Source organism: Girardinichthys multiradiatus, chromosome 14 (genome assembly GCF_021462225.1).
Source record: "Girardinichthys multiradiatus isolate DD_20200921_A chromosome 14, DD_fGirMul_XY1, whole genome shotgun sequence".
In the NCBI taxonomy this organism is placed as follows: Eukaryota; Metazoa; Chordata; class Actinopteri; order Cyprinodontiformes; family Goodeidae; genus Girardinichthys; species Girardinichthys multiradiatus.
The window spans coordinates 9,993,028-10,004,963 of NC_061807.1; the positions used below are offsets into that span (position 1 = coordinate 9,993,028).

The 11,936-nt window shown below is 44.7% G+C and overlaps 1 long non-coding RNA gene across 1 annotated transcript; it reads left to right on the forward strand.

Moving 5' to 3' along the window:
- Positions 1–280: 280 nt before the first annotated feature.
- On the forward strand, positions 281–10,249 carry LOC124881226. The gene is made up of 3 exons (XR_007041575.1): positions 281–533; positions 9,858–10,083; positions 10,156–10,249. It is a non-coding gene; the product is annotated as an uncharacterized LOC124881226 (long non-coding RNA).
- The last annotated feature ends 1,687 nt before the right edge of the window (positions 10,250–11,936 follow it).

Below are 11,936 nucleotides of genomic sequence, written 5' to 3' on the forward strand. Positions count from 1 at the left end.
TGTGTGTGAAGTGAGAATGACTGAGACGTCACTAGAAAATGAGCTCCCATCTTGTTCTCTATAGGAGCAATGCTTGGAGACAGGGAGGAGAAACATATTAGCAAGTTTCAACCACAAAGATGATTTAACAAGTTAAAACAACCGTTTGATGGAGCTTGTTTGGGTCCCGAAAATAATTGTCGAGTCACCTGAAAATGGTAGGAAATAATTTGTAACCATTAAGTGACACAAAGTGGTTCCACTCTAAAATGCTGTATTTACAGGGTAATCAAACTTTTTATGTGGCCATTGTCTGTCCATTTTGTCTGTCTGTTTTTGTGAAAAGAATGTCTGTTTCATGTTATGTGAAAATGAGGGTATATGTGGCAGGATACATTTAATGTAAATTGTTTTCTGATTACTTTTCTGAAACTAATTGGAATTTTGAGTTTTAAGTCTGGGGAAGCAGTCCTGGCTATGGACCGCCTGCTTGAAAGGGAGATGAGAGGCCAAGTATCCATAGTCTTTGTGTCAGACCACCAGGTGCTACAAAGGTAGGCTATCCTTTCCTTTTTCTGAATGAAATGATTCTGTTTATAACTAATCTATTTGCTTTTTTATCTTCTTTTACTACTTAATAAGCTGGTACACAGCAAGACTGCAATGTTGTTTATTTTTGTCTTCTTTGTATATAATAATAATAATGGAAATAACAATGTACATATATGATTATGTGTTGTGAAATGAAGATGATGAAAGAAAGAAAAATGCTGATTTCACTACCCAAGTTTGTGACTTCTTGTTCGTGTTAATTTGTTGATGGCTGTATGATCAAACTGTTTATTTTCAGACATTGCTGGTCACAATACTCATGATTTCTCTGGAGAGGTTGTTGAAGAGTCATCCCACAATATTGCCTGAAGATGTGAGCGATAACCCTGAACATATATTTTTCTCCTAGGTGAAGAAGGCCTGAAAAGGTGGCCGGGACCAGCCTGACAAATGGGTCCATTGACACATTATTACTTAGAACATGAGATATCTGGGGTTCAGGGACAAAAGGAATCCAAAAATTGTGTTTGAGGGTTGAAAACGTGTGGTTGAGAAGAGTGTGACGGGAATGAATGAAGGCTCAAGATATGAATGATGAATGATGTGGGCCACATGAGTGAAAAGTTCATGAATCGAAAGGTATGTTTTAGTTTCTGTGAGCTCATTATTGTTTTGGGTTTTGATTAATACTTGTGTTTGGACAAATAATGAACGTTTTGGAGTGCACCAGGTTTTGTTTGTTAAATAAAAGGTGCATTTGCAACATCTGTATGCTGTTGTTTTGTACTCTATTGAATGTTATACAGAGAAACAGCCTGGGGGAAGAAACTGTCTCTTTGGCGGCTGGTTTTAGTGAACAGTGCTCTGTAGCGGCGGCCTGAAGGTAAAGCTCTGAACAGTTTATGTGCAGGGTGTGTGGGGTCTGCAGAGATTTTTCCAGCTCTTCTCCTGACCCTAGACCTGTAGAAGTCCTGGATGGAGGGAAGGTCAGCCCTGATTATTCTCTCTGCAGTCCTGATTATTCGTTGCAGTCTGGACCTGTCCTGTTTTGTGTATGAGCCAAACCACACTGAGATGGATGAAGACAGGACCGACTGAATGATGGCCAGCAGCTCCTGTGGAAGGTTGAACTTCTTGAGTTGCCTCAGGAAGTACAGTCTCTGCTGGGCCTTCTTTTGAACAGTGTCTGTGTGTGAAGACCATCTCAGGTCCTTGGAGATGGTGGTCCCTAAGAACCTGAAGTGGTCCACGGCCGATACAGTTTTGTTGAGGATGGTGAGGGGGGTGTACGGGGGTGGTGTTCTCTGAAAGTCCACCACCATTTCCACAGTCTTGAGTGGGTTGAGTTCAAGGTAGTTCTGACCGCACCAGTGTACCAGCCGATCCACCTGCTGTCTGTATGCACACTCATCACCGTCCTGGATCAGTCCAATGACAGTGGTGTCGTCTGCAAACTTCAGGAGTTTCACGGACGAGTCCAATGAGGTGCAGTCATTTGTGTACAGAGAGAAGAGGAGAGGGGATAGAACACACCCCTGGGGGGCACCAGTACTTATTGATCTGGTTCGTGAGAAGATGCTCCCCAGTCTCACCTGCTGCTGTCGGTCCGTCAGGAAGCTGTTGATCCACTGACAGGTGGAGGCTGGGACGTTGAGCTGGGTGAGCTTCTGGTGGAGGGTGTCTGGTATGAAGGTGTTGAAGGCCGAGCTGAAGTCTACAAACAGGATCCTGGCGTACGTCCCTGGGTGGTCGAGGTGTTGCAGGATGAAGTGTAGGCCTAAGTTGACAGCATAATCTGCCGACCTGTTTGCTTGGTAAGCAAACTGCAGGAGGTCCAGCAGGGGGCCTGTGATGTCTTTCAGGTGCTTCAACACCAGCCGCTCAAAGGATTTCATGACCACAGACGTCAAGGCTACCGGCCTGTAGTCATTTAATCCTAGGATGGTGGGTTTCTTGGGCACTGGGATGATGGTGGATCAATTGAGGCAGGAGGGGGACCTCACACGTCTCCAGTGACTTGTTGAAGACCCGGGTGAAGATTGATTTTCACAGGCTTTCAGGCATAGTGGGGAGACATTATCAGGTCCTCCAGCTTTCTTTGTTTTCATGTGCTGAAAGAGCCTATTTACATCTTCCTCGGAGATCTTTAGTGCAGGCAGAGGATCTGAAGGTAAGGGGTTGGTAGCCTTGTGGGAAGAACTTGTTCCTGAATGGGTTGTGGAGGAGATTGTTTGAGGTGTGAATGGCTTCCTGTCATGTCAGCAGTAGAAGCCATTCAGACGGTTCGCCAGGCGAGGATTCTGTTCAGGAAGGGTGGGAGCGCTCCAGTAGGCAGTCAGGTTTCTCAGACCAGTCCATACTGGCAGAAGTGTCACCAGTAGAAAGGCTGTTCTTCAGCTTCTCACTATAGCTTCTCTTGGCTGCTTTGACCTCCTTTGTTAGGCCTGCCTGTACCGTGCCCAATCTCCACTGCTGTGAGCTTCTTCCTTATCCCTGCGCAGATTCCTGAGGTGCGGAGTAAACCATGGCTTGTTGTTCCCAAAGGTGCAGAAGGTCTTGGTCTGCACACACATGTCCTCACAGAAACTGTTGGTTTAAGTCAGTGGCTGAGGTTTCAAAAACAGTCCAGTCAGTGCATTCAAAGCAGGCCTGTAGCGTCTGCTTTGATTCCTTAGTCCACTTCTTAACACTGTGAACCGTGGGTTTGGAAGCTCTTAGTCTCTGTCTGTAGGTTGGTATGAGGTGGATTAGATAATGATCCGAAAAACCCAGAGCAGCCCTGGTAACAGCATGATATGAGTCCTTTAAAGCTGTGTAACAATGGTCCAGTGTGTTTTTGTCTCTGGTGGGACACTTAATATGCTGTCTGTATTTGGGGAGTTCATTGGAGAGGTTTGCTCTGTTAAAATCTCCCAATATTATGATGAAAGAGTCTGTGTATTTTTTCTCCACGTCTGTAATCAGCTCAGCAAGATGTTTTTCCACGGCAGAAGTGCAGCCATGCAGTGGAAAATGTGAGCCAATTATTATAAATGAGGAAATCTGTCTCTGTGAATAAAACGGTTTACAGATTATGGAAAATGACTCCAGATCCGGACTACATGTTTTCCCCAGCACTTCTACAGGGGTTGGACAATGAAACTGAAACACCTGGTTTTAGACCTGTTGTGGAAAATTCTCTGACCTCTGTGTTTTGTTATCCTAGAGGAGTTGGTCTGTAAAACCATTATCAGAAGTTTAATGGTTAAAACACATCCTGGAGGGTTGTGTCTCAGGAAGAGCAGATGGTCTGCTCGTAGATAACTTTGTTACCTCTGACCTGAGGAGGGTCTAGGGCCATAAAGTACAGACTCTTTGAAGTTGAGGTAACACCCACATACTCATTAAATACTGTGTGTAAATGTTGATCGGGGCTCTGCTTCACTGACTAACCACAGTAACAGAGTCATTCAAACGCTGAATGCCTTTGAATAAAACTTATAAAGACAAAGTCCGGATTTTCTCTTTTAGTGAGTTAATTTTTCTCCCACTTTGATAAGAAAATTCCACTACAGACCACAATAATTTATTAGTATGATGTAGGGCCTCCTTTTGCGGTCAATACAGTGTCAATTCGTCTTGGGAATGACAAATACAAGTCCTGCACAGTGGTCAGAGGGATTTTAAGCCATTCTTCTTGCAGGATAGTGGCCAGGTCACTGCGTGATATTGGTGGAGGAAAACGTTTCCTGACTCACTCCTCCAAAACACCCCAAAGTGGCTCAATCATATTTAGATCTGGTGACTGTGCAGGCCATGGGAGATGTTCAACTTCACTTTCATGTTCATCAAACCAATCTTTCACTAGTCTTGCCGTGTGTATTGGTGCATTGTCATTGTGATACACGGCACCGCCTTCAAGATACAATGTTTGAACCATTGGATGCACATGGTCCTCAAGAATGGTTCGGTAGTCCTTGGCAGTGATGCGCCCATCTAGCACAAGTATTGGGCCAAGGGAATGCCGTGATATGGCAGCCCAAACCATCACTGATCCACCCCCATGCTTCACTCTGGGCATGCAACAGTCTGGGTGGTACGCTTCTTTGGGGCTTCTCCACACTGTAACTCTCCCGGATGTGGGGAAAACAGTAAAGGTGGACTCATCAGAGAACAATACATGTTTCACATTGTCCACAGCCCAAGATTTGCGCTCCTTGCACCATTGAAACCGACGTTTGGCATTGGCATGAGTGACCAAAGGTTTGGCTATAGCAGCCCGGCCGTGTATATTGACCCTGTGGAGCTCCCGATGGACAGTTCTGGTGGAAACAGAAGAGTTGAGATGCACATTTAATTCTGCCGTGATTTGGGCAGCCGTGGTTTTATGTTTTTTGGATACAATCTGGGTTAGCACCCGAACATCCCTTTAAGACAGCTTCCTCTTGTGTCCACAGTTAATCCTGTTGGATGTGGTTCGTCCTTCTTGGTGGTATGCTGACATTACCCTGGATACCGTGGCTCTTGATACATCACAAAAACTTGCTGTCTTGGTCACAGATGCGCCAGCATGACGTGCACCAACAATTTGTCCTCCTTTGAACTCTGGTATGTCACCCGTAATGTTGTGTGCATTTCACTATTTTGAGCAAAACTGCTCTTACCCTGCTAATTGAACCTTCACACTCTGCTCTTACTGGTGCAATGTCCAATCAATAAAGACTGACTACAAGGCTGGTCCAATTTAGCCATGAAACCTCCCACACTGAAATGACAGGTGTTTCAGTTTCATTGTCCAACCCCTGTATGTCTCTGGACCAACCTTCATTTATATAAAAGCAGATTCCGCCTCCTCGCTTCTTCCCCGATAGCTCCACACTGCGATCCGCTCTGAGCTGCTGGAAGTCTGGCAACAGAAGTTCGTGGTCCGGGATGTTTTCACTCAGCAATGTCTCGGTGAAGCAGAGAACGGCTGATCCGCGGAGGTCCGTGTTTTTATCGGGGAGGAGAAGCAGCTTGTCAATCTTGTTGCTTAGAGAGCGAACATTTGCCAGATGGATTGAAGGCAGTGGTGTGCGAAGTCCTCTTTGGCAGAGCTTTACCATTGCGCTTTCGGCCCAGCATCCCGTAGAGTGCCGCAGCTCTGCTTGCCAGAAGCTCAGTGAACCTTGGATTGATGAAAGATGGTGAAAAAATCCCAAGAGAGGACTCTCTGATGTTGAGAAGTTCCTCTCTACTGAATGAGACCACTGAATTGTGGCCCGAGACCGCAGTATTGTGGCTAAAAAAACATATAAACACACAAAATACACAAACAAAGAGAGAGCGAAGCTCCGAGGCGGCCATCGTCAGCGCCATCTTGGTTAACGTTTGGTCAACAAACAAATGTTAACTTCTGTGAATGTGGGAAATTGTGGAATAAATTGCATGAAGGGTTAAAGGAGTGTTCAACTATTTAATCAATTCAAATAACTTCATGAATAGAAATGATAACTTCCTACGTGCTTCTGAGTTATTTATTTATAGACTATGTTGTTTGCAACTTAGATTGTAAATTAATTTGATACAAGGCCTTGAACATTTACTTGCTGCTGAACAGAACTGATTTATGGGGAATAATTGCTTTGGGGGTGACTGCCTATTGACTGGACAGGAAAGCTGTGCCCTGGTTACCCTCTCCATCCAGGACGCCCTGACACCGATTGGCCTACTTCGTCAGGGGGTACCTTTCAGAAAATGTGTTTTTGAATTTGATATGTCTGCTAGAATACAAACTGCTTCCTGTTAGAACCGATTCTAATCCTTTAAATGACACCAACGCAAAACAGAAGAGACAGCTGAAGGCTGTGGAAACAGGATGTTGAAATTATTTCTTGTCAAATTAGAATAGCTTTGGATATGATCCTGGCAAAAGAACGGTTGTGTGGTGTTTTGGAGAGGCTTGTTGTTCTTTTATTCCCAACAATTACAGCACCTGATGGATCTCTAACAAAGGCCCTAAAACAATTGCAATCACTGTCCATTGAATTAAAATCACACTCACGAATCGATGAACAATTCACAAACATGTTCGAAACGTGGTTTGGAAAATGGGGCATTATTTTCTATTTGAGATGTTTTTAATCATTTAACTTTCAGACACACATCAGCATAGGTGTGTTCTATGGGAAACAGAGGGGGAGCACACACTGAGGGCTGCAGGCAGTTACCAGAGAGATGGCACTCTGTTTGGGGGGCGGAGTTATGCGACGGCCGGAAGGAACTGCCTCCCATATTCTAGCTTAGGTCCATATGCACTAGACACATTGATTGTGTGTTTTTCCAACCTCAACAGGGGGATGGTTATGGATGTATGATTCTGTAGCCTTTTTCTAATCATCAAACCAGACTCCCTCCGGCACTTGGCTGCGCCTAGAAATCCTGTCCATAAAAGTTATGAACAGGACCGGTGACAAACGGCAGCCCTGCCGGAGTCCAACATGCACTGGGAACAGGTCCGACTTAGTGCCGGCAATGCGAACCAAACTCCTGCTCCGCTTGTACAGAGACCGGTTTGCCCCTAGTAAAGAGCCACCGATTCCATACTCCTGGAGAACCCCCCACAGGGCATCACGAGGGACACAGTCGAATGCTTTTTCCAGGTCCACAAAACACATGTGGACCGGTTGGACACACTCTCATGAACCCTCGAGTATCCTGTAGAGGGTATAGAGCTGGTCCAGTGTCCCACGGCCGGGACGAAAACCACACTGCTCCTCCTGAAGCCGGGGTTCGACTATCGGCCGGACTCTCCTCTCCAATACCCTGGCGTAGGCCTTACCAGGGAGGCTGAGGAGTGTGATCCCCCTGTAGTTGGAACACACCCTCCGGTCACCCTTCTTATGAAGGGGGACCACCACCCCAGTCTGCCAATCCAAAGGCACTGTCCCCGTCCGCCACGCAATGTTTAACCATGACAGCCCCACAACATCCAAAGACTTGAGGTACTTAGGGCGGATCTCATCCAACCCCGAAGCCTTGCCACCATGAAGCTTTTTAACCACCTCAGTGACTTCCGCCTGGGTGATGAAAGAGTCCAACCCCGAGTCCCCAGCCTCTGTTTCCTCCAGGGAATGCGTGATGGCAGGATTAAAGAGATCCTTGAAGTACTCCTTCCACCGGCCGATAATGTCCCCAGTCGAGGTCAGCAGCTCCCCACCCCCACCGTAAACAGTGTTGGCGAAGCACTGCTTCCCCCTCCTGAGGCGCCGGACGGTTTGCCAGAATTGCTTCGGGGCCAACCGGTAGTCCTTCTCCATGGCCTCACCGAACTCCTCCCAGGTCCGAGTTTTTGCCTCTGCCACCGCCCGGGCCACGGCACGCTTGGCCCCACGGTACCCGTCAGCCGCCTCAGGAGTCCCACAAGCCAACCACAGCCGATAGGACTCCTTCTTCAGCTTGGGTATTCAACTCTCCCGGAGGTGAGAGTTGAATACATCCCTGGCCGAGGGCTCTGCCAGACGTTCCCAGCAGACCCTCACTATGCGCTTGGGCCTGCCAAGTCTGTCCGGCTTTCTACTCCTCCAGCAGATCCAACTCACCACCAGGTGGTGATCAGTGGACAGCTCAGCCCCTCTCTTCACCCGAGTGTCCAAAACATGTGGCCGAAGGTCTGATGATACGACAACAAAGTCGATCATTGACCTCCTGCCTAGGGTGTCCTGGTGCCAAGTGCACTGATGGACACCCTTATGTTTGAACATGGTGTTCGTTATGGACAATCTATGACTAGCACAGAAGTCCAATAACAAAACACCGCTTGGTTTCAGATCGGGGAGGCCATTCCTCCCAATCACGCCTCTCCATGTGTCACTGTCATTTCCCACGTGGTCATTGAAGTCCCCCAGCAGAATAATGGAGTCCCCAGGAGGGGCACTATCCAGCACCCCCGACAGGGACGCCAAGAAGGCGGGTAGTCCGCACTACCACTCGGCCCGTAGGCCGAAATAATAAATAGTCAGAGTCCTCTCCCCAACCCGACGGCGCAGGGATGCGACCCTCTCATCCACTGGGGTAAACCCCAACACGAGACCGCTGAGCTGGGGGGCAACAAGCAAACCCACACCAGCCCGCCGCCTCTCTCCGCGGGCCACTCCAGAGTAGAAGAGAGTCCAGCCCCTCTCAAGGAGATGGGTTCCAGAGCCCACGCTGTGCGTGGAGGTGAGCCCGACTATTTCTAGTCAATATCTCTCAACCTCCGGCACAAGCTCAGGCTCCGGTCACTCACGGTTCCCCCTGCAGGTGGTGGGCCCCCTGGGGGATGGCCTCGCGTCTATTGTTCGGGCTTGGCTCGGCCGGGTCCTGTGAGGAGCAACCTGGCCACCAGGCGCTCTCCGACGAGTCCCGACCCCATGCCTGGCTCCAGGGTGGGACCCTGGCTCCGCCGTACCGGGCGACGTCACGTGCCTCGATTCTGTAGTCATCATGAGGGATTCTCGAACCGCTCTTTGTCTGACCCGTCACCTAGAGCCTGTTTGCAATGGGAGACCCTACCAGGGGCATTTAAGCCCCAGACAACATAGCCTCTAGGATCATTCGAGCACTCAAACCCCTCCACCACGTTAAGGTGGCGGTTCAAGTAGGGGTTATTATTCTTATTATAATCATAGTTATTATAACTATTATTATATATAAATTCAACACGGGCAAGCCTAGAACTCAGTGTGGAGTCATGCACAGACCCAGACATTGCTGATAATGTGGGCTGCATCATACATGATCTTCACAGATGCTATGTCAACTACATTTATATTAAAAAAGTATTTAATACAGAATAGAATAGAAAATCCTTTATTGTCCCACTATGGGAGAAATTTGGGTGTGTCAGAAACAAAGCAAAAGGCAATGAAAGCGTCCAGGTTCACGCATCACCAAAACCATAAAAAAAGGTTACCAGAATAGACGCTAGTCAATTAAAACAGGGGGAAGACAGAACGATAAAACAATGTGCTATGTTGAACAAAAGAATGTAGTGAAGTAATAAAACTAAGAAATAAAGCATTTAAAATGTTAAAAGTAAACCAATTTATCAGAATCTAATTGAGAACAAAAGAAAGCAATCAAAGTGTTGAAAATTGGGAGTGTTATTCCGGTGCTTGTCCACAAGAGGTCCTCCTTGAGCCACTGCTGCCTCTTCTACAGGTGTTCCCTGATGTTTGGCTGATTGTACATACCTGGGAGGAGTATTTAGGAGCCTGCCAACAGTCCTTTGCTGCCTGAGTGTTTTTGTCCATGTGGTAATCACCAAGCCAGTGAAACTTTGCCTGTCTGACCTGAGCCTGTGCTAACCTTGTTTGTTTTTCTGCTAGTACCTGTGAGGTGTGGGCGGTTTCCTCTCTACCTGGACTCGGACATCCAGCACCTCTTACTACAGTTTGTGAACTTTGGATTATTCACCACTAGACTCCCAAGCTCCTCCCTCTGTGTGGACTCAGACCTGCTGTGGACTGTTCTTGTTGGACAAGCATTCTGGATTGCCTGACTCCCAAGCCCTGTGGAATGATTCCCCCGGTGTATTTCTGCCCTGTGATCAAAGTAAGCTAAACTCTTTGGACCTTGTGGATTTACTTCCTTGTGGCCAGAACTAATCAGTACTTTTCTTTTCAGAGAACCCGTGAAGTCTGGAGAACCTGCCGACCATTGCCTACTAGTTTTCCGGTGGAACTGTAAGCATTGTTTGTAAATAAACCTTTGAACCTTTTCTGGTCTCCTGTGTGAGTTTGAATGTGGGTCAAACAAATTCCTAAAGCGATGACACAAAGGTAAGAAAGATCACGAAGAATGCAAAAAGAGAATATTGGAGAAACTTTTGTAATACCGTAGAGAGAAAAACAAAAATTGACCAAATTTGGAAAACAAAAGAATGAATGGTATTAGAAAAGAATATGGATATCCTATATTAAAAATAGATAATACAACTATAACGGAAGTTAAAATGCTGAAATATTAGCTAAAACATTTAGTAAAATTCATAGTTCAAGTAATATTAGTGAAGAAGGAAAGAAAGGTAGGGAAATCACAAAGGTGAAATTTAAAGACTTAATGTGAAATAACGTAGATACAAATTTAATAAATGAGCCATTTACAAAAGGAGAGTTGAACTTTGTAACCAGGAAAAAAAAACATACATCACCTGGAAAAGATCTAATTTACTATACAATGATAGAACATCTCAATGACAAAGCAAAAGACAAAATATTAGAATTATACAATAAAGTCTGGGAGGAGGGAGAGCTGCCACAGAGCTGGAAGGAAGCAATAATTATTCCAATAAACCAGGAAAAGATGAAAACCAGAAAATTATAGACAGATAGCATTAACATCAAATATTTGTAGAATAATGGAAAGAATGATTAGTAATTAACATATTATTTAAACATTAATGGGTATATATGTTGATATCAAAATGGTTTTTGAAAAGGAAAAAGCACAAATGACTCGGCATTATGCTTAGAAAATGAAATTAGTAGAGCACAAATAAACAAAGAAAATGTAGTAGCTTTATTTTTTGACATAGAAAAAGCATATGACATGTTGAGGGTTGAAGGATTATGAAGTAAAATGAGTATTAATGGAAAAATGTTTAAATGGATCAAAACATGTTTTATCAAATAGAACAATACAAGTAAGAATTGGTCAAGAATTGTCAGGTAAATATATAGTAGAGAATGGTACTCCTAAAGGAAGTATAAGTCCATTATTGTTTTCTATAATGATAAATTATGTATTTAAAAATATTGGTAAGTTTACAAATTTGTACAGCAGCAATCAGAACCAGTCCAATAGCAGAACTCCAGGTAGAGATGGGAGAGATGCCATTAGATCTACGAAGGAAACAGTTAGCAATAAATTACTGGATAAACTTACAAAGAAAAAGAAACAAACTTAGTTTTGGTTGGATTATCAATAACATAGCAGAAGATTTTCAAATATATCATAAAGAAATAAGTTCAATGTTGCGTTTGCCAGTAGTACCACCGTGGCTATAGCCAGAGGTAGTGGTGGATATGACATTGATGGAAAAGAAAAACGATCCAAAATGTACTTCAGATTCAAGTTTAATACAAGTAAATATAAACAATTACTATCATTATGTTCAGATTTACACAGAAGCATCAAAAACAGATGAAAAAATAGGAGTAGCATTTATAATACCAGAATTTTAAATAAAAGTAGGAAAAAGAATCACAAATGGATTATCAATATATTCAGGAGAATTATTACCAATATTTTTAGCAGTGCAGTGGGTGGAGGATATAAAACCATTAAAAACAATAATTGGTTCAGACTCAGGTTCAGCTTTATTAAGTTTAAAACATAATCAATCAGATGGTAGACCAGACATTTTGTTGGAAATAAAACATACTTTATTTAGAATACAAAGGATG